General features: G+C 58.6%; 2 protein-coding genes across 3 annotated transcripts in view; one reads left to right on the forward strand and one right to left on the reverse strand.

The window, feature by feature from the left end:
• LOC137384016 (uncharacterized) overlaps positions 1-26,043 on the reverse strand; it is a 76,266-nt gene that overhangs the window by 34,500 nt on the left and 15,723 nt on the right. The window lies entirely within an intron of this gene.
• The window catches only part of nras (NRAS proto-oncogene, GTPase), an 84,970-nt gene continuing 65,149 nt past the window's right edge, over positions 6,223-26,043 (forward strand). The window contains exon 1 of one of the 2 annotated variants that reach the window (XM_068057031.1): positions 6,223-6,334. The gene's annotated coding sequence lies outside the window, so the exon portion shown is untranslated. Of the gene's footprint in view, positions 6,335-6,446; positions 6,574-26,043 lie in introns of those variants that run through there. The other variant, XM_068057030.1, reaches the window with a different exon arrangement.

A 26,043-nucleotide genomic window follows, 5' to 3' on the forward strand; every position in this document is an offset into this window, starting at 1 on the left:
TAGGGTAAAATAAGAGGTTATAAGGTCTTTAGACATAGGCTTATTTTAACACTGTTTAAGATTTAGTTTTAATAAATAGTTAACTTCTTGTTGTCTAAAGATACCTGGTTTGGTCTGTTTATTCTGGGGGTTACTAGAGTGTTTAATTTGGCTGTTTTCCGGTTGGGTGGGAAACTTTAATAATGTGCGGCGACTTGTGGAGTGATGGGAATGAATTGATGGTGCATTGCTCCAGCCTCGGTCATAATACTATGCTTACAGAAAGTTCATATCATGCTCTTGTCATCGTATTTGTGTCATGCCTGGGATTTCATTTTAATCTGTAAAATACATATACGGCTTATATAAATGAACTTAGTGCTCCAAATGAGATCTGATCTGGATCCTGTATAACTGAAGCATCTCTTCCTCACTTTTGAATTCCAGCCCCCTGAGATAAAGGCCAGCATTTCAGTAGTCTATTTGATTATTTTTTGTGATTGAGTACTAGGTTTTAGTGATTCATGTACATAGACACCTAAATACTTTTTCTTCTCCACAGTTCTTAGTCTCACCATTAAGAAAAATACCTATTTGTTTTTTTCAGATCCAAGGTGGATGACAAAAAAAAGCCATGCTCCATGTGAATGGTTTCAGAACCAGATGTCATAGATTTAAAATCATTAGCAAAAGATGTAGAGGGGAGCTGAGGAGAATTTTTTTCACTCGGGATTGTCAGGATCTGGAATGCTCTACCTGAAGAGGTGGTGGAATCTGATTCCATAAATAATTTTATAAGGGAGTTGGACAGGTACTTGAGGACAAGGAACTTACAGGGTTCCAGACAAATAACAGGGATGTGATCTTTAAAAGAGCTAGCATAGGCTTGATGGGCTGAATGGCCTCCTTCTGTGCTGTAAATTTCTATGATTTCTGTTTATATAAAATGTTGTTACAATTATACACAGTTGCTTTACACACATCTTTGCTGATTTAAACAGATTGTGAACTCAGTGTAATGAAGGGCTCTGTAACACTGCCTTGTCAGTTCCAAGTAGATGCTACTTTAATTTAGAACCACTGCATAAAGTATGCTTTCAGATGTCTTAATCCTGACTAAATATGATGTGGTTTACAAATTCTGCACGTGAGGTGGCTATCTCTATAGCTGAGGCCAATCTGGGTAGAGCTATAGAGTTGTAGAGGTAAAGAAGGAGGCCAAACGAACATACGAATTAGGGACAGAAGTAGACCATTCGGCCCCTCAAGCCTGCTCTGCCATTCAGTAAGATCATGGCTGATCTGTTTATGTTTTGAATTCCGCACTCCCATCTACCCCCAATAACCCTTGATTCACTTGCCTACCAAGAATCTATCTACCTCTGCCTTAAAATCATTTAATGACCCTGCCTCCACCACCTTCTGAGGTCGAGAGTTCCAAAGTCACACAACCCTTTGAGAGAAAAGATTTCTCCTCATCTCTGTCCTAAAAGGGCGAACTCTAATTTTAAAACAGTGCCCCCTAGTTCTGGCTCCCACACATGAGGAAACATCCTTTCCACATCCACCTTGTCAAGACTGTTCAGGATCTTATAAACTTCAATCAAGTCTCCCTCACTCTTCTAAACTCCAGTAAAAACAAGCCTAGTCTGTCCAACCTTTCCTCACAAGACAACCCGCTCATTCCAGGTATCAATCTAGTAAACCTCCTCTGAACTGCCTCCAACGCATTCACATCCTTCCTTAAATACGGAGACCAAAACTGCACACAGTATTTGAGATGTGGTCTCACCAATGCCCTGTATACTTGAAGCATAACATCCTTACTTTTATTTTCAATTCCTCATGTAATAAAGGATAGCATTCCATTAGCCTTCTTTATTACTTGCTGTACCTGCATACTAACTTTTTGTGACTCATGCACTAGAACACCTTGATCCCTCTGCACCTCGGAATTCTGCAATCATTCTCTGTTTAAGTAATACTTTGCTTTTTTATTCTCCCTGCCAAAGTGAACAACTTCACATTTTCCCACATTATACTCCATCTGCCAGATTTTTGCTTGCTCACTCAACCTATCTATATCGGTCTGCAACCTCCTTATGTCCTCTTCACAACATACTTTCCTACTTATCTTTGTGTCATCTTCAAATTTAGCTACCAAGCCATCACTCCCCTCATCTAACTCATTAATATAAATTGTAAAAGTTGAGGCCCCAGCATAGACCCCCGCGGGACTCCACTTGTCACATCCTCCCAATCAGAAAAGGACCCATTTATGCATACTCTCTGTTTTCTGCCAGCCAGCCAATCTTCTATCTATGCTAATATGTTATCCCCTACACCATGAGCTCCTACTTTGCGCAATAACCTTTTTTGTGTCACCTTGTCAAATGCCTTCTGGAAATCCAAGTACAGTACGTCAACGGGCTCCCCTTTATCTACAACACATGTTCCTCCTTCAAAGAACTCCCATCAATTGATTCAACGTGATTTCCCTTTCACAAAACCATGCTGACTATTCCTCATTACCATGAGTTTTTCGAAGTGCCCAGCTACAACCTCCTTCATGATTGATTCTAATACCTTCCCCATGACAGACATCAAGCTAACTGGCCTATAGTTACCTGTTTTCTGCCTTCCCCCTTCTTGAATAGTGAGGTTATATTTGCTACTTTCCAGTCTGATGAAACCTTTCCAGAATCTAGTGAATTTTGAAAAATTAACACCAACGAATCTACTACCTCATTAGCCACCTCTTTTAAGACCTTAGGATGAAGCCCATCAGGACCCTGGGACTTATCAGCCCTCAGCTCCATCAGTTTGGTCAGTACTGCTTCCCTGGTGATTGTAATTTCACCAAGTTCCTCTCTTTCTTCCATCTCCTGATTTACAGCTATTACTGGAATGTTTCTCTATCCTCTATAGTGAAAACAGAAGCAAAAGATTTGTTCATTGCATCCACCATTTCCTTATTATCTAATATTTGTTCCCATTCTCACTCTCTAGAGGACCAACACTCACTTTACTTACTCTTTTCCTTTTTAAATACCTGTAGAAACTCTGGCTATCTGTTTTTACATTTCTAGCTAGCTTCCTCTCATACTCTAATTTCCTTCTCCTTTTTAACCTTTCAGTCATTCTCTGCCGTTCTTTATATTCTGGCCAATCATCTGGACTTTGCACAATAATAAGTTTGGTGCTTTCCTTAACTTCTTTAGTTAACCACAGGTGGTGGGTCCTCCCCTTAGAATTTTTCTTTATAGTAGGAATATATTTATTCTGAATATTCTGAAATATCCCCTTAAATGTCTGCCACTGCTTCTCTATTGATCTAGCTCCTAGCCTAGTAATCCAGTTCACTTCAGTCAGCTCAGCTGTCATGCTCACATAGTTGCCCTTATTCAAGTTTAAAATACTAGTCTTAGACCCACTCTTCTCTCTTTCAAACTGGATGTAAAAATTCAATCATATTGTGGTCGCTGCTACCTAGAGGTGCCTTTACTCTGAGGTCATTAATTAATCCTGTCACATTATACAATACCAAGTCTAATATAACCTGCTCTCAGTTTCTTAGAGCAACACGTTCTGGCACCAATCTCAAACATTCTATGAACTCCTCATCCAGGCTACTATTGCCAATCTGATTTTTCCAGTTTATATGTAGATTAAAATCACCCATGACTATTGCCGTCCCTTTATCACAAGCACCCAATATTTGTCTTTTTTTATTTGTTTCATGGGATGTGGGCATCGCTGGCAGGCCAGCATTTATTAACCATCCCTAATTGCCCATGAGAAGGTGGTGGTGAGCTGCCTTCTTGAACCGCTGCAGTCCAGGTGGGGAAGGTACACCCACAGTGCTATTAGGAAAGAAGATCCAGGATTTTGCCCCAGTGACGGTGAAAGAAAGGCAATATAGTTCCAAGTCAGTATGGTGTGTGGCTTGGAGCGGAACTTGTAGGTGGTGGTGCATCTGCTGCCCTTGTCCTTCTAGGTGGTAGAGGTCGCGGGTTTGGAAGATGCTGCCTGAGTAGCCTTAGTGCGTTGCTGCAGTGCATCTTGTAGATGGTACACACTGCTGCCACTGTGCGTTGGTGGTGGAGGGAGTAAATGTTTGTGGATGGTGTGCCAATCAAGCGGGCTGCTTTGTCCTGAATGGTGTCGAGCTTCTTGAGTGTTGTTGGAGCTGCACCTATCCAGGCAAGTGGAGAGTATTCCATCACACTCCTGACTTATGCCTTGTAGATGGTGGACAGGCTTTGGGGAGTCAGGAGGTGAGTTATTCGCCTCAGGATTCCTAGCCTCTGACCTGCTCTTGTAGCCACGGTATTTATATGGCTACTCCAGTTCAGTTTCTGGTTAATGGTACCCCCCAGGATGTTGATAGTGGGGGATTCAGCGATGGTAATGCCATTGAATGTCAAGGGAAGATGGTTAGATTCTCTCTTGTTGGAGATGGTCATTGCCCAGCACTTGTGTGGCGCGAATGTTAGTTGCCACTTATCCAAGTGTGGATATTGTCCAGGTCTTGCTGCATTTCTACATGGACTGCTTCAGTATCTGAGGAGTCGCGAATGGTGCTGAACATTGTGCAATCATCAGCGAACATCCCCACTTCTGACCTTCTGATTGAAGGAATGTCATTAATGAAGCAGCTGAAGAAGGTTGGGCCTTCATTGGGCCTTTGTCCTCCATTATGATTACTGTTTGGGGGCCTGTAGACCACTCCCACTAGTGACTTCTTTCCCCTACTATTCCTCATCTCCACCCAAACCGATTCTACATCCTGATCTCCTGAACCAACGTCATCTCTAACTATTGCACCAATGCCATCCTTGATTAATGGTACTAGCCCTCCACCTTTACCTAACTTACTATTCTTCTTGAATGTCACATACCACTCAGGATTCAGGACCCAATCCTTGTCATTCTGCAGCCACGTCTTCCTAATGGCTATCAGATCATATTTATTTACTTCAATGTGCACCATCAGTTCGTCTACTTTGTTATGAATGCTATGTGCATTCAGATACAGAGCCTTTAGTTTTGTCTTTTTGTTATCTTTATAATATCTAATCTTGACTGTTGGTGTGTTCTTAGGTTTTTTCTCTCTGTCCCTTCCTGCCATTCGGCCCATTGAGTCCATGTCAGGTCTCTGTAGAGCAAACCAATCAGTCCCATTTCCCTCCTTTATCCCTGCAGCCTTGCAGGTTTATTTCCCCCAAATTCCCATCTAATTTTCTTTTGAAATCAATGATTGTCTCTGCCTCATTTTTGGATGATGGGCCTCATAATTCCTCATGAAATGCAGGATGCAGGCTATAGCTAATGTCAGCTAGATCGACACATAGAGCTTTTTGTATTCGAGACCCGATGCCATTCATAGCTAATATCAAAGCAGATTTTATTTTAAGTCCCAACTAACTACAACAGTTGACTGAATTCAAACTGACAGCAAGGCATTGAATCACTTATACTGCAAGATTGCTTCTATCCACTTGCCCTGTAATGGGTCCGTCACAACTTTGGCTGTAACTCAGCATGTGGGTAATTTATTTTAAATAAAGGCTCAAAACGAAATGTGCATAGTTACTACTCACAAACCACCAAAAAGTGCCTTCACACCCAGAAACTGGAGAATTCTCCCATCCCGTCCACCACAGAGGACACTGGGAGCAATTAAAAGGCAACATTGAAATTATTTATATTTAAAAGATAAAATAACTGATCCCTGGGACTGATTAAATGGTAAAAGTCAAATTGAAGAATTTGGGTAAGAAACATGAATACCTGGGAGAAAGTTACAAGGCACTAATGTTCGGGAGTTTAGATCACGTCAGGAACTTGAGAATGAAGTTCAAGAGGATTAAAACTAGTTATTCATATCCTGAGATTAATGCATATCTTTTAAATCAGTCACTCCTAGATAAAGTCAATTTTTGTTGTGTATATCTGTTGTTGCTTAATGTCACAATCCTAATCACAGACGATAGGATCACCCCCAAAATCTGGTAACTATGTGGAATATAATAATTATTGATGTGCTGTATGAGATAGGTTTTCTTTACAATAAAAGATGAGCCTCCTACAGCCGCTGTTGCTATTCAGCTCTGACACGGCTTTGCTCAGTCACTCCCTGCTTTTATATGGGCTATTTATAACTCCGTGAGTAAATTGACGTCACCACGCATGCCTACAAGCCGAAAGACTACAAGTACCAGAGTCCACTGCGGGCACTACGCTTGCGCATATCAAGCAACTTAAGATCCCATAATATTAATACATGTTTGACCTGAAAAATAATCGTTGATATGTCTCAGAGTGGCGGCTATATTAACGTTTAACCAGAACGGTAGGCTTTTGCTGGAGGGTGCGCGTTGGTTAGCGGTGAGATGTCCGGTTGATGAGTGCGGGCGGTAGGCCGCAGCGGGGTCCTGCGGCTGGGGTGTGTTCGGGACGGAAAGTTTTGGTGGAGCGCGAACACAGCCGTTAGCGGCCGTGCGGGACGGGGCGGCAGTGCGCATGCTCGGAACGCCGCCCACCACAGCCCGAGCTCGAGCCGGAGCCCGGCACCGGGGCTTGAGCGACAGGGTGAGTTAGGAAACCCCGGGGCGGGAAGAGAGGAGGAGGAGGAGGAGGAGGAGGTGGTGGGGGGGAAAGAGAGGAGGAGGAGGAGGTGGTGGTGGGGAGTGAGAGGAGGGGAAAGAGAGGAGGAGGAGGAGGTGGTGGGGGGGGAAAGAGAGGAGGAGGAGGAGGAGGAGGTGGTGGGGGGGAAAGAGAGGAGGAGGAGGAGGAGGAGGTGGTGGGGGGGAAAGAGAGGAGGAGGAGGAGGAGGTGGTGGGGGGGAAGAGAGGAGGAGGAGGAGGAGGTGGTGGGGGAGGGGAAGGAGGAGGAGGAGGAGGTGGTGGGGGGGAAAGAGAGGAGGAGGAGGAGGAGGTGGTGGGGGGAAAGAGAGGAGGAGGAGGAGGTGGTGGGGGGGAAAGAGAGGAGGAGGAGGAGGGTGGTGGGGGGGGAAAGAGAGGAGGAGGAGGAGGAGGTGGTGGGGGGAAAGAGAGGAGGAGGAGGAGGAGGTGGTGGGGGGGAAAGAGAGGAGGAGAGGAGGTGGTGGTGGGGGAAGGAGAGGAGGAGAGGAGGTGGTGGTGGTGGAAAGAGAGGAGGAGGAGGTGGTGGTGGTGAAAGAGAGGAGGAGGAGGAGGTGGTGGTGGTGGAAAGAGAGGAGGAGGAGGAGGTGGTGGTGGTGGAAAGAGAGGAGGAGGAGGAGGTGGTGGTGGTGGAAAGAGAGGAGGAGGAGGAGGTGGTGGTGGTGGAAAGAGAGGAGGAGGAGGAGGTGGTGGTGGTGGAAAGAGAGGAGGAGGAGGAGGTGGTGGTGGTGGAAAGAGGAGGAGGAGGAGGTGGTGGTGGTGGAAAGAGAGGAGGAGGAGGAGGTGGTGGTGGTGGAGAGAGGAGGAGGAGGAGAGGTGGTGGTGGTGGAAAGAGAGGAGGAGGAGGTGGTGGTGGGAAGAGAGGAGGAGGAGGTGGTGGTGGTGGAAAGAGAGGAGGAGGAGGTGGTGGTGGAAAGAGAGGAGGAGGTGGTGGTGGTGGAAAGAGAGGAGGAGGTGGTGGTGGTGGAAAGAGAGGAGGAGGTGGTGGTGGTGGAAAGAGAGGAGGAGGTGGTGGTGGTGGAAAGAGAGGAGGAGGAGGTGGTGGTGGAAAGAGAGGAGGAGGAGGTGGTGGTGGTGGAAAGAGAGGAGGAGGAGGTGGTGGTGGTGGAAAGAGAGGAGGAGGAGGTGGTGGTGGTGGAAAGAGAGGAGGAGGAGGTGGAGGAGGAGGTGGTGGTGGTGGAAAGAGAGGAGGAGGAGGTGGTGGAAAGAGGAGGAGGTGGTGGTGGTGGAAAGAGAGGAGGAGGTGGTGGTGGGGAGGAGGAGGAGGAGGAGGAGAGAGGAGGAGGAGGTGGTGGTGGAAAGAGAGGAGGAGGTGGTGGTGGTGGTGGAAAGAGAGGAGGAGGTGGTGGTGGAAAGAGAGGAGGAGGAGGAGGTGGTGGTGGAAAGAGAGGAGGGAGGAGGAGGTGGTGGTGGTGGAAAGAGAGGAGGAGGAGGAGGTGGTGGTGGTGGAAAGAGAGGAGGAGGAGGAGGTGGTGGTGGTGGAAAGAGAGGAGGAGGAGGAGGTGGTGGTGGTGGAAAGAGAGGAGGAGGAGGAGGTGGTGGTGGTGGAAAGAGAGGAGGAGGAGGTGGTGGTGGTGGAAAGAGAGGAGGAGGAGGAGGTGGTGGTGGTGGAAAGAGAGGAGGAGGAGGAGGTGGTGGTGGTGGAAAGAGAGGAGGAGGAGGAGGTGGTGGTGGTGGAAAGAGAGGAGGAGGAGGAGGTGGTGGTGGTGGAAAGAGAGGAGGAGGAGGAGGTGGTGGTGGTGGAAAGAGAGGAGGAGGAGGAGGTGGTGGTGGTGGAAGAGAGGAGGAGGAGGAGGTGGTGGAAAGAGAGGGAGGAGGAGGTGGTGGAAAGAGAGGAGGAGGAGGTGGTGGAAAGAGAGGAGGAGGAGGAGGTGGTGGAAGAGAGGAGGAGGAGTGGTGGTGGTGGAAAGAGAGGAGGAGGAGGAGGTGGTGGTGGTGGAAAGAGAGGAGGAGGAGGAGGTGGTGGTGGTGGAAAGAGAGGAGGAGGAGGAGGTGGTGGTGGTGGAAAGAGAGGAGGAGGAGGAGGTGGTGGTGGTGGAAAGAGAGGAGGAGGAGGAGGTGGTGGTGGTGGAAAGAGAGGAGGAGGAGGAGGTGGTGGTGGTGGAAAGAGAGGAGGAGGAGGAGGTGGTGGTGGTGGAAGAGAGGAGGAGGAGGAGGTGGTGGTGGAAGAGGAGGAGGAGGTGGTGGTAAGAGAGGAGGAGGAGGAGGTGGTGGTGGTGGAAAGAGAGGAGGAGGAGGTGGTGGTGGTGGAAGAGAGGAGGAGGAGGTGGTGGTGGTGGAAAGAGAGGAGGAGGTGGTGGTGGTGGAAGAGAGGAGGAGGTGGTGGTGGTGGAAAGAGAGGAGGAGGAGGTGGTGGTGGAAAGAGAGGAGGAGGAGGTGGTGGTGGAAGAGGAGGAGGGGTGGGAAGGAGGAGGGGTGGTGGTGGAAAGAGAGGAGGAGGAGGTGGTGGTGGAAAGAGAGGAGGAGGAGGAGGTGGTGGAAAGAGAGGAGGAGGAGGAGGTGGTGGAAAGAGAGGAGGAGGAGGAGGTGGTGGAAAGAGAGGAGGAGGAGGAGGAGGAGGAGGAGAGGTGGTGGTGGAAAGAGAGGAGGAGGAGGAGGAGGAGGAAGAGGAGGTGGGGGGGTGGAAAGAGAGGTGGAGGTGGTGGGGGGGGGGGAAAGAGAGGTGGAGGTGGTGGGGGGGGGGGAAAGAGAGGTGGAGGTGGTGGGGGGGGGGGAAAGAGAGGTGGAGGTGGTGGGGGGGGGGAAAGAGAGGGGGTGGGGGGGGGGAAGAGAGGTGGAGGTGGTGGGGGGAGAAAGAGAGGTGGAGGTGGTGGGGGGGGAAAGTGAGGTGGTGGGGGGGGGGAAAGAGAGGTGGAGTTGGGGGGGGGGGGAAAGTGAGTGGTGGGGGGGGAAAGAGAGGTGGAGTTGGGGGGGGGGGAAGAGAGGAGGAGGTGGGGTGGTGGGGGAGAAAGAGAGGTGGAGGTGGTGGGGGACGGGGAGAAAGAGAGGAGGAGGAGGTGGTGGTGGAAAGAGAGGAGGAGGAGGTGGAAAGAGAGGAGGAGGAGGTGGTGGTGGAAAGAGAGGAGGAGGAGGTGGTGGTGGAAAGAGAGGAGGAGGAGGTGGTGGTGGAAAGAGAGGAGGAGGAGGTGGTGGTGGAAAGAGAGGAGGAGGAGGTGGTGGTGGAAAGAGAGGAGGAGGAGGTGGTGGTGGAAAGAGAGGAGGAGGAGGTGGTGGTGGAAAGAGAGGAGGAGGAGGTGGTGGTGGAAAGAGAGGAGGAGGAGGTGGTGGAAAGAGGAGGAGGAGGTGGTGGTGGAAAGAGAGGAGGAGGAGGTGGTGGTGGAAAGAGAGGAGGAGGAGGTGGTGGTGGAAAGAGAGGAGGAGGAGGTGGTGGTGGAAAGAGAGGTGGAGGAGGAGGTGGTGGAAAGAGAGGAGGAGGAGGAGGAGGTGGTGGAAAGAGAGGAGGAGGAGGAGGAGGTGGTGGAAAGAGGTGGTGGGGGGGGGGAAAGAGAGGTGGAGGTGGTGGTGGGGGGGGAAAGAGAGGTGGAGGTGGTGGGGGGGGGAAAGAGAGGTGGAGGTGGTTGCGGGGGGGGAAAGAGAGGGAGGTGGTGGGGGGGGGGGAAAGAGAGGTGGAGGTGGAGGTGGTGGGGGGTGGGGGGAGAAAGAGAGGTGGAGGTGGTGGGGGGGGGAAAGTGAGGTGGTGGGGGGGGGGAAAGAGAGGTGGAGTTGGGGGGGGGGGGAAAGAGAGGTGGAGGTGGTGGGGGGGGGAAAGAGAGGTGGAGGTGGTGGGGGGTGGGGGGAGAAAGAGAGGTGGAGGTGGTGGGGGATCGGGGGAGAAAGAGAGGTGGAGGTGGTGGGGGGAGAAAGAGAGGTGGAGGTGGTGGGGGAGAAAGAGAGGTGGAGGTGGTGGGGGGAGAAAGAGAGGTGGAGGTGGTGGGGGGAGAAAGAGAGGTGGAGGTGGTGGGGGGAGAAAGAGAGGTGGAGGTGGTGGGGGAGAAAGAGAGGTGGAGGTGGTGGGGGGAGAAAGAGAGGTGGAGGTGGTGGGGGGAGAAAGAGAGGTGGAGGTGGTGGGGGGAGAAAGAGAGGTGGAGGTGGTGGGGGGAGAAAGAGAGGTGGAGGTGGTGGGGGGAGAAAGAGAGGTGGAGGTGGTTGGGGGGGGAGAAAGAGAGGTGGAGGTGGTTGGGGGGGGAGAAAGAGAGGTGGAGGTGGTTGGGGGGGGGAGAAAGAGAGGTGGAGGTGGTTGGGGGGGGGAGAAAGAGAGGTGGAGGTGGTTGGGGGGGGGAGAAAGAGAGGTGGAGGTGGTTGGGGGGGGGAGAAAGAGAGGTGGAGGTGGTTGGGGGGGGGAGAAAGAGAGGTGGAGGTGGTGGGGGGGGGGGGAAAAGAGTGGTGGAGGTGGTGGGGGGGGGGGGAAAGAGAGGTGGAGGTGGTGGGGGGGGGGAAAGAGAGGTGGAGGTGGTGGGGGGGGGAAAGAGAGGTGGAGGTGGTGGGGGGGGGGAAAGAGAGGTGGTGGGGGGGGGGGAAAGAGAGGTGGAGGTGGTGGGGGGGGGAAAGAGAGGTGGAGGTGGTGGGGGGGGGGAAAGAGAGGTGGAGGTGGTGGGGGGGGGGGAAAGAGAGGTGGGGGGGGCGGAGAGAGAGGTGGAGGTGGTGGGGGGGGCGGAGAGAGAGGTGGAGGTGGTGGGGGGGGCGGAGAGAGAGGTGGAGGTGGTGGGGGGGGCGGAGAGAGAGGTGGAGGTGGTGGGGGGGGCGGAGAGAGAGGTGGAGGTGGTGGGGGGGGCGGAGAGAGAGGTGGAGGTGGTGGGGGGGGCGGATGAGAGAGGTGGAGGTGGTGGGGGGGGCGGAGAGAGAGGTGGAGGTGGTGGGGGGGGCGGAGAGAGAGGTGGAGGTGGTGGGGGGGGCGGAGAGAGAGGTGGAGGTGGTGGGGGGGGCGGAGAGAGAGGTGGAGGTGGTGGGGGGGGCGGAGAGAGAGGTGGAGGTGGTGGGGGGGGCGGAGAGAGAGGTGGAGGTGGTGGGGGGGGCGGAGAGAGAGGTGGAGGTGGTGGGGGGGGCGGAGAGAGAGGTGGAGGTGGTGGGGGGGGCGGAGAGAGAGGTGGAGGTGGTGGGGGGGGCGGAGAGAGAGGTGGAGGTGGTGGGGGGGGCGGAGAGAGAGGTGGAGGTGGTGGGGGGGGCGGAGAGAGAGGTGGAGGTGGTGGGGGGGGCGGAGAGAGAGGTGGAGGTGGTGGGGGGGCGGAGAGAGAGGTGGAGGTGGTGGGGGGGGCGGAGAGAGAGGTGGAGGTGGTGGGGGGGCGGAGAGAGAGGTGGAGGTGGTGGGGGGGCGGAGAGAGAGGTGGAGGTGGTGGGGGGGGCGGAGAGAGAGGTGGAGGTGGTGGGGGGGGCGGAGAGAGAGGTGGAGGTGGTGGGGGGGGGCGGAGAGAGAGGTGGAGGTGGTGGGGGGGGCGGAGAGAGAGGTGGAGGTGGTGGGGGGGGCGGAGAGAGAGGTGGAGGTGGTGGGGGGGGGCGGAGAGAGAGGTGGAGGTGGTGGGGGGGGCGGAGAGAGAGGTGGAGGTGGTGGGGGGGGCGGAGAGAGAGGTGGAGGTGGTGGGGGGGCGGAGAGAGAGGTGGAGGTGGTGGGGGGGGCGGAGAGAGAGGTGGAGGTGGTGGGGGGGCGGAGAGAGAGGTGGAGGTGGTGGGGGGGGCGGAGAGAGAGGTGGAGGTGGTGGGGGGGGCGGAGAGAGAGGTGGAGGTGGTGGGGGGGCGGAGAGAGAGGTGGAGGTGGTGGGGGGGGCGGAGAGAGAGGTGGAGGTGGTGGGGGGGGCGGAGAGAGAGGTGGAGGTGGTGGGGGGGGCGGAGAGAGAGGTGGAGGTGGTGGGGGGGGCGGAGAGAGAGGTGGAGGTGGTGGGGGGGGCGGAGAGAGAGGTGGAGGTGGTGGGGGGGGCGGAGAGAGAGGTGGAGGTGGTGGGGGGGGCGGAGAGAGAGGTGGAGGTGGTGGGGGGGGCGGAGAGAGAGGTGGAGGTGGTGGGGGGGGCGGAGAGAGAGGTGGAGGTGGTGGGGGGGGGCGGAGAGAGAGGTGGAGGTGGTGGGGGGGGCGGAGAGAGAGGTGGAGGTGGTGGGGGGGGCGGAGAGAGAGGTGGAGGTGGTGGGGGGGGCGGAGAGAGAGGTGGAGGTGGTGGGGGGGGCGGAGAGAGAGGTGGAGGTGGTGGGGGGGGCGGAGAGAGAGGTGGAGGTGGTGGGGGGGCGGAGAGAGAGGTGGAGGTGGTGGGGGGGGCGGAGAGAGAGGTGGAGGTGGTGGGGGGGGCGGAGAGAGAGGTGGAGGTGGTGGGGGGGGCGGAGAGAGAGGTGGAGGTGGTGGGGGGGGCGGAGAGAGAGGTGGAGGTGGTGGGGGGGGCGGAGAGAGAGGTGGAGGTGGTGGGGGGGGCGGAGAGAGAGGTGGAGGTGGTGGGGGGGGCGGAGAGAGAGGTGGAGGTGGTGGGGGGGGCGGAGAGAGAGGTGGAGGTGGTGGGGGGGGCGGAGAGAGAGGTGGAGGTGGTGGGGGGGGCGGAGAGAGAGGTGGAGGTGGTGGGGGGGGCGGAGAGAGAGGTGGAGGTGGTGGGGGGGGCGGAGAGAGAGGTGGAGGTGGTGGGGGGGGCGGAGAGAGAGGTGGAGGTGGTGGGGGGGCGGAGAGAGAGGTGGAGGTGGTGGGGGGGGCGGAGAGAGAGGTGGAGGTGGTGGGGGGGGCGGAGAGAGAGGTGGAGGTGGTGGGGGGGGCGGAGAGAGAGGTGGAGGTGGTGGGGGGGGCGGAGAGAGAGGTGGAGGTGGTGGGGGGGGCGGAGAGAGAGGTGGAGGTGGTGGGGGGGGGCGGAGAGAGAGGTGGAGGTGGTGGGGGGGGCGGAGAGAGAGGTGGAGGTGGTGGGGGGGGCGGAGAGAGAGGTGGAGGTGGTGGGGGGGGCGGAGAGAGAGGTGGAGGTGGTGGGGGGGGCGGAGAGAGAGGTGGAGGTGGTGGGGGGGGCGGAGAGAGAGGTGGAGGTGGTGGGGGGGGCGGAGAGAGAGGTGGAGGTGGTGGGGGGGCGGAGAGAGAGGTGGAGGTGGTGGGGGGGGCGGAGAGAGAGGTGGAGGTGGTGGGGGGGGCGGAGAGAGAGGTGGAGGTGGTGGGGGGGGCGGAGAGAGAGGTGGAGGTGGTGGGGGGGCGGAGAGAGAGGTGGAGGTGGTGGGGGGGGCGGAGAGAGAGGTGGAGGTGGTGGGGGGGCGGAGAGAGAGGTGGAGGTGGTGGGGGGGGCGGAGAGAGAGGTGGAGGTGGTGGGGGGGGCGGAGAGAGAGGTGAGGTGGAGGTGGTGGGGGGGCGGAGAGAGAGGTGGAGGTGGTGGGGGGGGCGGAGAGAGAGGTGGAGGTGGTGGGGGGGGCGGAGAGAGAGGTGGAGGTGGTGGGGGGGGCGGAGAGAGAGGTGGAGGTGGTGGGGGGGGCGGAGAGAGAGGTGGAGGTGGTGGGGGGGGCGGAGAGAGAGGTGGAGGTGGTGGGGGGGGCGGAGAGAGAGGTGGAGGTGGTGGGGGGGGCGGAGAGAGAGGTGGAGGTGGTGGGGGGGGCGGAGAGAGAGGTGGAGGTGGTGGGGGGGGCGGAGAGAGAGGTGGAGGTGGTGGGGGGGGCGGAGAGAGAGGTGGAGGTGGTGGGGGGGGCGGAGAGAGAGGTGGAGGTGGTGGGGGGGGCGGGGAGAGAGGTGGAGGTGGTGGGGGGGGCGGGGAGAGAGGTGGAGGTGGTGGGGGGGGCGGGGAGAGAGGTGGAGGTGGTGGGGGGGGCGGGCGGAGAGAGAGGTGGAGGTGGTGGGGGGGGCGGGCGGAGAGAGAGGTGGAGGTGGTGGGGGGGGCGGGCGGAGAGAGAGGTGGAGGTGGTGGGGGGGGTGGGCGGAGAGAGAGGTGGAGGTGGTGGGGGGGCGGAGAGAGAGGTGGAGGTGGTGGGGGGGGCGGAGAGAGAGGTGGAGGTGGTGGGGGGGGCGGGCGGAGAGAGAGGTGGAGGTGGTGGGGGGGCGGGCGGAGAGAGAGGTGGAGGTGGTGGGGGGGGCGGGCGGAGAGAGAGGTGGAGGTGGTGGGGGGGCGGAGAGAGAGGTGGAGGTGGTGGGGGGGGCGGAGAGAGAGGTGGAGGTGGTGGGGGGGGCGGAGAGAGAGGTGGAGGTGGTGGGGGGGGCGGAGAGAGAGGTGGAGGTGGTGGGGGGGGGGCGGAGAGAGAGGTGGAGGTGGTGGGGGGGGGCGGAGAGAGAGGTGGAGGTGGTGGGGGGGGGCGGAGAGAGAGGTGGAGGTGGTGGGGGGGGGCGGAGAGAGAGGTGGAGGTGGTGGGGGGGGGCGGAGAGAGAGGTGGAGGTGGTGGGGGGGGGCGGAGAGAGAGGTGGAGGTGGTGGGGGGGGGCGGAGAGAGAGGTGGAGGTGGTGGGGGGGGCGGAAAGAGAGGTGGAGGTGGAGGAGGGCGGAAAGAGAGGTGGTGGGGGGGGGCGCAGAAAGAGAGGTGGAGGTGGTGGGGGGGGGGCGCAGAAAGAGAGGTGGAGGAGGAGGTGGTGGGGGGGGGGCAGAAAGAGAGGTGGAGGTGGTGGGGGGGAGTAAGAGGAGGAGGTGGAGGGGGGGACGGAAAGAGAGGAGGAGGTGGAGGAGGGGGGGGTGGAAAGAGAGGTGGAGGGGGGGGTGAAAAGAGAGGTGGAGGTGGGGGGGGTGGAGGAAAGAGGTGGGGGGGGTGGAGGAAAGAGGTGGGGGGGGTGGAGGAAAGAGGTGGGGGGGGTGGAGGAAAGAGGTGGAGGTGGTGGGGGGAAAAGAGGTGGAGGAGGAGGTGGTGGGGGAAAGAGAGGTGGAGGAGGAGGTGGTGGGGGGGGAAAGAGAGGTGAAGGAGGAGGTGGTGGGGGGGGGAGGAAAGAGAGGTGGAGGTGGTGGGGGGGGGAAAAAGAGAGGTGGAGGTGGTGGGGGGGGGGGGGAAAGAGAGGTGGAGGTGGTGGGGGGGGGAGGGAAAGAGAGGTGGAGGTGGTGGGGGGGGAAAAGAGAGGTGGAGGTGGTGGGGGGGGGGGGAAAGAGAGGTGGAGGTGGTGGGGGGGGAAAGAGGTGGAGGTGGTGGTGGGGGGGGGGAAAAGAGAGGTGGAGGTGGTTGGGGGGGGGGAAAAGGGAGGTGGTGGGGGGGGGGAAAAGAGAGGTGGAGGTGGTGGGGGGGGGGGAAAAGAGAGGTGGAGGTGGTGGGGGGGGGGGGAAAAGAGAGGTGGAGGTGGTGGGGGGGGTGGAAAAGAGAGGTGGAGGTGGTGGGGGGGGGGGGAAAGAGAGGTGGAGGTGGTGGGGGGGGGAAAAGAGAGGTGGAGGTGGTGGGGGGGGGGGAAAGAGAGGTGGAGGTGGTGGGGGGGGGGAAAGAGAGGTGGAGGTGGTGGGGGGGGGGGACAGAGAGGTGGAGGTGGTGGGGGGGGGAAAGAGAGGTGGAGGTGGGGGGGGGGGGAAGAGGTGGAGGTGGTGGGGGGGGGGGAAAGAGGTGGAGGAGGAGGTGGTGGGGGGGGAAAGAGGTGGAGAAGGAGGAGGTGGTGGGGGGGAAAGAGAGGTGGAGGAGGAGGATGAGGATTGGTGGGGGGGAGGAGGAGGAGGATGAGGATTGGTGGGGGGGAGGAGGAGGAGGATGAGGATTGGTGGGGGGGAGGAGGAGGAGGAGGATGAGGATTGGTGGGGGGGAGGAGGAGGAGGATGAGGATTGGTGGGGGGGAGGAGGAGGAGGATGAGGATTGGTGGGGGGGAGGAGGAGGAGGAGGATGAGGATTGGTGGGGGAGATGAGGAGGAGGAGGAGGAGGATGAGGATTGGTGGGGGAGATGAGGAGGAGGAGGAGGAGGATGAGGATTGGTGGGGGAGATGAGGAGGAGGATGAGGATTGGTGGGGGAGATGAGGAGGAGGAGGATGAGGATTGGTGGGGGAGATGAGGAGGAGGAGGAGGATGAGGATTGGTGGGGGAGATGAGGAGGAGGAGGAGGATGAGGATTGGTGGGGGAGATGAGGAGGAGGAGGAGGATGAGGATTGGTGGGGGAGATGAGGAGGAGGAGGATGAGGATTGGTGGGGGAGATGAGGAGGAGGAGGAGGATGAGGATTGGTGGGGGAGATGAGGAGGAGGAGGAGGATGAGGATTGGTGGGGGAGATGAGGAGGAGGAGGATGAGGATTGGTGGGGGGGAGGAGGAGGATGAGGATTGGTGGGGGAGATGAGGAGGATGAGGAGGAGGATGAGGATTGGTGGGGGAGATGAGGAGGATGAGGATTGGTGGGGGAGATGAGGAGGATGAGGAGGAGGATGAGGATTGGTGGGGGATGAGGAGGAGGATGAGGATTGGTGGGGGAGATGATGAGGATTGGTGGGGGAGATGATGAGGATTGGTGGGGGAGATGATGAGGATTGGTGGGGGAGATGATGAGGATTGGTGGGGGAGATGAGGAGGATGAGGATTGGTGGGGGAGATGAGGAGGATGAGGATTGGTGGGGGAGATGAGGAGGATGAGGATTGGTGGGGAGATGAGGAGGATGAGGATTGGTGGGGAGATGAGGAGGATGAGGATTGGTGGGGGAGATGAGGAGGATGAGGAGGAGGATGAGGATTGGTGGGGGAGATGAGGAGTAGGATGAGGATTGGTGGGGGAGATGAGGAGTAGGATGAGGATTGGTGGGGGATATGAGGAGTAGGATGAGGATTGGTGGGGGAGAGGATGAGGATTGGTGGGGGAGAGGATGAGGATTGGTGGGGGAGAGGATGAGGATTGGTGGGGGAGAGGATGAGGATTGGTGGGGGAGAGGATGAGGATTGGTGGGGGAGAGGATGAGGATTGGTGGGGGAGAGGATGAGGATTGGTGGGGGAGAGGATGAGGATTGGTGGGGGAGAGGATGAGGATTGGTGGGGGAGAGGATGAGGATTGGTGGGGGAGAGGATGAGGATTGGTGGGGGAGAGGATGAGGATTGGTGGGGGAGAGGATGAGGATTGGTGGGGGAGAGGATGAGGATTGGTGGGGGAGAGGATGAGGATTGGTGGGGGAGAGGATGAGGATTGGTGGGGGAGAGGATGAGGATTGGTGGGGGAGAGGATGAGGATTGGTGGGGGAGAGGATGAGGATTGGTGGGGGAGAGGATGAGGATTGGTGGGGGAGAGGATGAGGATTGGTGGGGGAGAGGATGAGGATTGGTGGGGGAGAGGATGAGGATTGGTGGGGGAGAGGATGAGGATTGGTGGGGGAGAGGATGAGGATTGGTGGGGAGAGGATGAGGATTGGTGGGGGAGAGGATGAGGATTGGTGGGGGAGAGGATGAGGATTGGTGGGGGAGAGGATGAGGATTGGTGGGGGAGAGGATGAGGATTGGTGGGGGAGAGGATGAGGATTGGTGGGGGAGAGGATGAGGATTGGTGGGGGAGAGGATGAGGATTGGTGGGGGAGAGGATGAGGATTGGTGGGGGAGAGGATGAGGATTGGTGGGGGAGAGGATGAGGATTGGTGGGGGAGAGGATGAGGATTGGTGGGGAGAGGATGAGGATTGGTGGGGGAGAGGATGAGGATTGGTGGGGGAGAGGATGAGGATTGGTGGGGGAGAGGATGAGGATTGGTGGGGGAGAGGATGAGGATTGGTGGGGGAGAGGATGAGGATTGGTGGGGGAGAGGATGAGGATTGGTGGGGGAGAGGATGAGGATTGGTGGGGGAGAGGATGAGGATTGGTGGGGGAGAGGATGAGGATTGGTGGGGGAGAGGATGAGGATTGGTGGGGGAGAGGATGAGGATTGGTGGGGAGAGGATGAGGATTGGTGGGGGAGAGGATGAGGATTGGTGGGGGAGAGGATGAGGATTGGTGGGGGAGAGGATGAGGATTGGTGGGGGAGAGGATGAGGATTGGTGGGGGAGAGGATGAGGATTGGTGGGGGAGAGGATGAGGATTGGTGGGGGAGAGGATGAGGATTGGTGGGGGAGAGGATGAGGATTGGTGGGGGAGAGGATGAGGATTGGTGGGGGAGAGGATGAGGATTGGTGGGGGAGAGGATGAGGATTGGTGGGGGAGAGGATGAGGATTGGTGGGGGAGAGGATGAGGATTGGTGGGGGAGAGGATGAGGATTGGTGGGGGAGAGGATGAGGATTGGTGGGGGAGAGGATGAGGATTGGTGGGGGAGAGGATGAGGATTGGTGGGGAGAGGATGAGGATTGGTGGGGGAGAGGATGAGGATTGGTGGGGGAGAGGATGAGGATTGGTGGGGGAGAGGATGAGGATTGGTGGGGGAGAGGATGAGGATTGGTGGGGGAGAGGATGAGGATTGGTGGGGGAGAGGATGAGGATTGGTGGGGGAGAGGATGAGGATTGGTGGGGGAGAGGATGAGGATTGGTGGGGGAGAGGATGAGGATTGGTGGGGGAGAGGATGAGGATTGGTGGGGGAGAGGATGAGGATTGGTGGGGGAGAGGATGAGGATTGGTGGGGGAGAGGATGAGGATTGGTGGGGGAGAGGATGAGGATTGGTGGGGGAGAGGATGAGGATTGGTGGGGGAGAGGATGAGGATTGGTGGGGGAGAGGATGAGGATTGGTGGGGGAGAGGATGAGGATTGGTGGGGAGAGGATGAGGATTGGTGGGGGAGAGGATGAGGATTGGTGGGGGAGAGGATGAGGATTGGTGGGGGAGAGGATGAGGATTGGTGGGGGAGAGGATGAGGATTGGTGGGGGAGAGGATGAGGATTGGTGGGGGAGAGGATGAGGATTGGTGGGGGAGAGGATGAGGATTGGTGGGGGAGAGGATGAGGATTGGTGGGGGAGAGGATGAGGATTGGTGGGGGAGAGGATGAGGATTGGTGGGGGAGAGGATGAGGATTGGTGGGGGAGAGGATGAGGATTGGTGGGGGAGAGGATGAGGATTGGTGGGAGAGGATGAGGATTGGTGGGGGAGAGGATGAGGATTGGTGGGGGAGAGGATGAGGATTGGTGGGGGAGAGGATGAGGATTGGTGGGGGAGAGGATGAGGATTGGTGGGGGAGAGGATGAGGATTGGTGGGGGAGAGGATGAGGATTGGTGGGGGAGAGGATGAGGATTGGTGGGGGAGAGGATGAGGATTGGTGGGGGAGAGGATGAGGATTGGTGGGGGAGAGGATGAGGATTGGTGGGGGAGAGGATGAGGATTGGTGGGGGAGAGGATGAGGATTGGTGGGGGAGAGGATGAGGATTGGTGGGGGAGAGGATGAGGATTGGTGGGGGAGAGGATGAGGATTGGTGGGGGAGAGGATGAGGATTGGTGGGGGAGAGGATGAGGATTGGTGGGGGAGAGGATGAGGATTGGTGGGGGAGAGGATGAGGATTGGTGGGGGAGAGGATGAGGATTGGTGGGGGAGAGGATGAGGATTGGTGGGGGAGAGGATGAGGATTGGTGGGGAGAGGATGAGGATTGGTGGGGGAGAGGATGAGGATTGGTGGGGGAGAGGATGAGGATTGGTGGGGGAGAGGATGAGGATTGGTGGGGGAGAGGATGAGGATTGGTGGGGGAGAGGATGAGGATTGGTGGGGGAGAGGATGAGGATTGGTGGGGGAGAGGATGAGGATTGGTGGGGGAGAGGATGAGGATTGGTGGGGGAGAGGATGAGGATTGGTGGGGGAGAGGATGAGGATTGGTGGGGGAGAGGATGAGGATTGGTGGGGGAGAGGATGAGGATTGGTGGGGGAGAGGATGAGGATTGGTGGGGGAGAGGATGAGGATTGGTGGGGGAGAGGATGAGGATTGGTGGGGGAGAGGATGAGGATTGGTGGGGGAGAGGATGAGGATTGGTGGGGGAGAGGATGAGGATTGGTGGGGGAGAGGATGAGGATTGGTGGGGGAGAGGATGAGGATTGGTGGGGGAGAGGATGAGGATTGGTGGGGAGAGGATGAGGATTGGTGGGGGAGAGGATGAGGATTGGTGGGGGAGAGGATGAGGATTGGTGGGGGAGAGGATGAGGATTGGTGGGGGAGAGGATGAGGATTGGTGGGGAGAGGATGAGGATTGGTGGGGGAGAGGATGAGGATTGGTGGGGAGAGGATGAGGATTGGTGGGGGAGAGGATGAGGATTGGTGGGGGAGAGGATGAGGATTGGTGGGGGAGAGGATGAGGATTGGTGGGGGAGAGGATGAGGATTGGTGGGGGAGAGGATGAGGATTGGTGGGGGAGAGGATGAGGATTGGTGGGGGAGAGGATGAGGATTGGTGGGGAGAGGATGAGGATTGGTGGGGGAGAGGATGAGGATTGGTGGGGAGAGGATGAGATTGGTGGGGGAGAGGATGAGGACTGGTGGGGGAGAGGATGAGGACTGGTGGGGGAGAGGATGAGGACTGGTGGGGGAGAGGATGAGGACTGGTGGGGGAGAGGATGAGGACTGGTGGGGGAGAGGATGAGGACTGGTGGGGGAGAGGATGAGGAGGATTGGTGGGGGAGATGAGGAGGAGGAGGAGGAGGAGGAGGAGGATTGGTGGGGAGATGAGGAGGAGGAGGAGGAGGAGGATTGGTGGGGGAGATGAGGAGGAGGAGGAGGAGGAGGAGGATTGGTGGGGAGATGAGGAGGAGGAGGAGGAGGAGGAGGATTGGTGGGGGAGATGAGGAGGAGGAGGAGGAGGAGGAGGAGGATTGGTGGGGGAGATGAGGAGGAGGAGGAGGAGGAGGAGGATTGGTGGGGGAGATGAGGAGAGGAGGAGGAGGAGGAGGAGGATTGGTGGGGAGATGAGGAGGAGGAGGAGGAGGAGGAGGAGGATTGGTGGGGGAGATGAGGAGGAGGAGGAGGAGGAGGAGGAGGATTGGTGGGGGAGATGAGGAGGAGGAGGAGGAGGAGGAGGAGGATTGGTGGGGGAGATGAGAGGAGGAGGAGGAGGAGGAGGAGGAGGAGGATTGGTGGGGGAGATGAGGAGGAGGAGGAGGAGGAGGATTGGTGGGGGAGATGAGGAGGAGGAGGAGGAGGAGGATTGGTGGGGAGATGAGGAGGAGGAGGAGGAGGAGGATTGGTGGGGGAGATGAGGAGGAGGAGGAGGAGGAGGATTGGTGGGGGAGATGAGGAGGAGGAGGAGGAGGAGGATTGGTGGGGAGATGAGGAGGAGGAGGAGGAGGAGGATTGGTGGGGGAGATGAGGAGGAGGAGGAGGAGGAGGATTGGTGGGGGAGATGAGGAGGAGGAGGAGGAGGAGGATGGTGGGGGAGATGAGGAGGAGGAGGAGGAGGAGGAGGAGGATTGGTGGGGGAGATGAGGAGGAGGAGGAGGAGGAGGAGGATTGGTGGGGGAGATGAGGAGGAGGAGGAGGAGGAGGAGGATTGGTGGGGAGATGAGGAGGAGGAGGAGGAGGAGGAGGAGGAGGATTGGTGGGGGAGATGAGGAGGAGGAGGAGGAGGAGGATTGGTGGGGGAGATGAGGAGGAGGAGGAGGAGGAGGATTGGTGGGGGAGATGAGGAGGAGGAGGAGGAGGAGGATTGGTGGGGGAGATGAGGAGGAGGAGGAGGAGGAGGAGGATTGGTGGGGAGATGAGGAGGAGGAGGAGGAGGAGGAGGAGGAGGAGGATTGGAGGGGAGATGAGGAGGAGGAGGAGGAGGAGGAGGATTGGTGGGGAGATGAGGAGGAGGAGGAGGAGGAGGATTGGTGGGGAGATGAGGAGGAGGAGGAGGAGGAGGATTGGTGGGGGAGATGAGGAGGAGGAGGATTGGTGGGGAGATGAGGAGGAGGAGGATTGGTGGGGGAGATGAGGAGGAGGAGGAGGAGGAGGTGGTGGGGGAGATGAGGAGGAGGAGGAGGAGGAGGATTGGTGGGGGAGATGAGGAGGAGGAGGAGGAGGAGGAGGATTGGTGGGGGAGATGAGGAGGAGGAGGAGGAGGAGGATTGGTGGGGGAGATGAGGAGGAGGAGGAGGAGGAGGATTGGTGGGGGAGATGAGGAGGAGGGAGGATTGGGGGGATGAGGAGGAGGAGGAGGATTGGTGGGGGAGATGAGGAGGAGGAGGAGGATTGGTGGGGGAGATGAGGAGGAGGAGGAGGATTGGTGGGGAGATGAGGAGGAGGAGGAGGAGGATTGGTGGGGGAGATGAGGAGGAGGAGGATTGGTGGGGAGATGAGGAGGAGGAGGAGGAGGATTGGTGGGGGAGATGAGGAGGAGGAGGAGGAGGAGGATTGGTGGGGGAGATGAGGAGGAGGAGGAGGAGGAGGATTGGTGGGGGAGATGAGGAGGAGGAGGAGGAGATTGGTGGGGAGAGGAGGGGAGGAGGATTGGTGGGGGAGATGAGGAGGAGGAGGAGGAGGATTGGTGGGGGAGATGAGGAGGAGGAGGATTGGTGGGGGAGATGAGGAGGAGGAGGTGGTGGGGAGATGAGAGGAGGAGGAGGAGGATTGGTGGGGGAGATGAGGAGGAGGAGGAGGAGATTGGTGGGGAGATGAGGAGGAGAGGAGGAGGATTGGTGGGGGAGATGAGGAGGAGGAGGAGGAGGATTGGTGGGGGAGATGAGGAGGAGGAGGAGGAGGATTGGTGGGGAGATGAGGAGGAGGAGGAGGAGGAGGAGGATTGGTGGGGGAGATGAGGAGGAGGAGGAGGAGGAGGATTGGTGGGGGAGATGAGGAGGAGGAGGAGGAGGAGGAGGATTGGTGGGGGAGATGAGGAGGAGGAGGAGGAGGAGGAGGATTGGTGGGGGAGATGAGAGGAGGAGGAGGAGGAGGATTGGTGGGGGAGATGAGGAGGAGGAGGAGGAGGAGGATTGGTGGGGGAGATGAGGAGGAGGAGGAGAGGAGGATTGGTGGGGGAGATGAGGAGGAGGAGGAGGAGGATGGTGGGGGAGATGAGGAGGAGGAGGAGGAGGAGGATTGGTGGGGGAGATGAGGAGGAGGAGGAGGAGGATTGGTGGGGAGATGAGGAGGAGGAGGAGGAGGAGATTGGTGGGGGAGATGAGGAGGAGGAGGAGGAGGATTGGTGGGGGAGATGAGGAGGAGGAGGAGGAGGATTGGGGGAGATGAGAGGAGGAGGAGAGGATTGGTGGGGAGTGAGGAGGAGGAGGAGGAGGATTGGTGGGGGAGATGAGGAGGAGGAGGGAGGAGGATTGGTGGGGGAGATGAGGAGGAGGAGGAGGAGGATTGGTGGGGGAGATGAGGAGGAGGAGGAGGAGGAGGATTGGTGGGGAGATGAGGAGGAGGAGGAGGATTGGTGGGGAGATGAGGAGGAGGAGGAGGAGGAGGATTGGTGGGGGAGATGAGGAGGAGGAGGAGGAGGAGGAGGAGGATTGGTGGGGGAGATGAGGAGGAGGAGGAGGAGGAGGAGGATTGGTGGGGGAGATGAGGAGGAGGAGGAGGAGGAGGAGGATTGGTGGGGGAGATGAGGAGGAGGAGGAGGAGGAGGAGGATTGGTGGGGGAGATGAGGAGGAGGAGGAGGAGGAGGATTGGTGGGGGAGATGAGGAGGAGGAGGAGGAGGAGGATTGGTGGGGGAGATGAGGAGGAGGAGGAGGAGGAGGATTGGTGGGGGAGATGAGGAGGAGGAGGAGGAGGATTGGTGGGGGAGATGAGGAGGAGGAGGAGGAGGAGGAGTGGTGGGGGAGATGAGGAGGAGGAGGAGGAGGATTGGTGGGGGAGATGAGGAGGAGGAGGAGGAGGATTGGTGGGGGAGATGAGGAGGAGGAGGAGGGGAGGAGGATTGGTGGGGGAGATGAGGAGAGGAGGAGGAGGAGGAGGATTGGTGGGGAGATGAGGAGGAGGAGGAGGAGGAGGAGGATTGGTGGGGGAGATGAGGAGGAGGAGGAGGAGGAGGAGGATTGGTGGGGGAGATGAGGAGGAGGAGGAGGAGGAGGATTGGTGGGGGAGATGAGGAGGAGGAGGAGGAGGAGGAGGATTGGTGGGGGAGATGAGGAGGAGGAGGAGGAGGAGGAGATTGGTGGGGGAGATGAGGAGGAGGAGGAGGGGATGGTGGGGGATGAGGAGGAGGATTGGTGGGGGAGATGAGGAGGAGGAGGAGGAGGAGGAGGATTGGTGGGGAGATGAGGAGGAGGAGGAGGAGGAGGATTGGTGGGGGAGATGATGAGGAGGAGGAGGAGGAGGATTGGTGGGGGAGATGAGGAGGGAGGAGGAGGAGGAGGATTGGTGGGGGAGATGATGAGGAGGAGGAGGAGGAGGAGGATTGGTGGGGGAGATGAGGAGGAGGAGGAGGAGGAGGAGGTGGTGGGGAGATGAGGAGGAGGGAGGAGGAGGATTGGTGGGGGAGATGAGGAGGAGGAGGAGGAGGAGGAGGATTGGTGGGGGAGATGAGGAGGAGGAGGAGGAGGAGGAGGAGGATTGGTGGGGAGATGAGGAGGAGGAGGAGGAGGAGGAGGAGGATTGGTGGGGGAGATGAGGAGGAGGAGGAGGAGGAGGAGGATTGGTGGGGGAGATGAGGAGGAGGAGAGGAGGAGGAGGATTGGTGGGGGAGATGAGGAGGAGGAGGAGGAGGAGATGGTGGGGGAGATGAGGAGGAGGAGGAGGAGGAGGAGGATTGGTGGGGGAGATGAGGAGGAGGAGGAGGAGGAGGAGGATTGGTGGGGGAGATGAGGAGGAGGAGGAGGAGGAGGATTGGTGGGGAGATGAGGAGGAGGAGGAGGAGGAGGAGGATTGGTGGGGAGATGAGGAGGAGGAGGAGGAGGAGGATTGGTGGGGGAGATGAGGAGGAGGAGGAGGAGGAGGGATTGGTGGGGAGATGAGGAGGAGGAGAGGAGGAGGAGGAGGATTGGTGGGGGGAGATGAGGAGGAGGAGGAGGAGGAGAGGATTGGTGGGGGAGATGAGGAGGAGGAGGAGGAGGAGGAGGATTGGTGGGGGAGATGAGGAGGAGGAGGAGGAGGAGGTGGTGGGAGGAGGAGGAGGAGGATGGTGGGGGATGGAGGAGGGAGGAGGAGGAGGATTGGTGGGGAGATGAGGAGGAGGGAGGAGGAGGAGGAGGATTGGTGGGGGGATGAGGAGGAGGAGGAGGAGGAGGAGGAGGAGGATGGTGGGGGAGATGAGGAGGAGGAGGAGGAGGAGGAGGATTGGTGGGGAGTGAGGCGGAGGAGGATTGGCTGGGGAGATGAGGAGGAGGCGGAGGAGGAGGAGGATTGGTGGGGGGAGATGAGGAGGAGGAGGAGGAGGAGGAGGATGGTGGGAGGAGAGGAGGAGGAGGAGGATTGGTGGGGAGATGAGGAGGAGGAGGAGGAGGAGGAGGATTGGTGGGAGTGGTGGAGGAGGAGGAGGAGGAGAGGTGGGGGAGATGAGGAGGAGGAGGAGGAGGAGGAGGATTGGTGGGGGAGATGAGGAGGAGGAGGAGGAGGAGGAGGATGGTGGGGGAGATGAGGAGGAGGAGGAGGATTGGTGGGGGAGATGAGGAGGAGAGGAGGAGGAGGAGGAGGAGTGGTGGGGAGATGAGGAGGAGGAGGAGGAGGAGGTGGTGGAGTGGTGGGGGAGATGAGGAGGAGGAGGAGGAGGAGGAGGGATTGGTGGGGAGATGAGGAGGAGGAGGAGGAGGAGAGGAGGATTGGTGGGGGAGATG

Source organism: Heterodontus francisci, chromosome 25, assembly GCF_036365525.1.
Source record: "Heterodontus francisci isolate sHetFra1 chromosome 25, sHetFra1.hap1, whole genome shotgun sequence".
NCBI classification, from domain to species: Eukaryota; Metazoa; Chordata; class Chondrichthyes; order Heterodontiformes; family Heterodontidae; genus Heterodontus; species Heterodontus francisci.